Source organism: Nematolebias whitei, chromosome 2 (genome assembly GCF_014905685.2).
Source record: "Nematolebias whitei isolate Nwh7 chromosome 2, NemWhi1, whole genome shotgun sequence".
Lineage (NCBI taxonomy): Eukaryota > Metazoa > Chordata > Actinopteri > Cyprinodontiformes > Rivulidae > Nematolebias > Nematolebias whitei.
This window is the reverse complement of record NC_056499.1, coordinates 5,976,834-5,977,033: the sequence shown is the minus strand read 5'-3', so window position 1 is coordinate 5,977,033 and position 200 is coordinate 5,976,834. Positions and strand designations below refer to the sequence as shown.

The following is a 200-nucleotide window of genomic DNA, read 5'->3' as shown; positions in this document are numbered from 1 at the left end:
TTAGTATAACGTATATAGTATACTTCATCATATACCACTATGTTTTAGTATATAATATACTTAATCATATACCACTATGTTTTAGTATAAAGTATGTAGTATACTTAATCATATACCACTATGTTTTAGTATATAATATACTTAATCATATACCACTATGTTTTAGTATAAAGTATATAGTATACTTCATCATATACCAC

The 200-nt window shown here is 22.0% G+C and overlaps 1 protein-coding gene across 1 annotated transcript in view; it reads left to right on the top strand.

Moving 5' to 3' along the window:
* mindy2 (MINDY lysine 48 deubiquitinase 2) overlaps positions 1 to 200 on the top strand; it is a 20,906-nt gene that overhangs the window by 17,816 nt on the left and 2,890 nt on the right. The window lies entirely within an intron of this gene.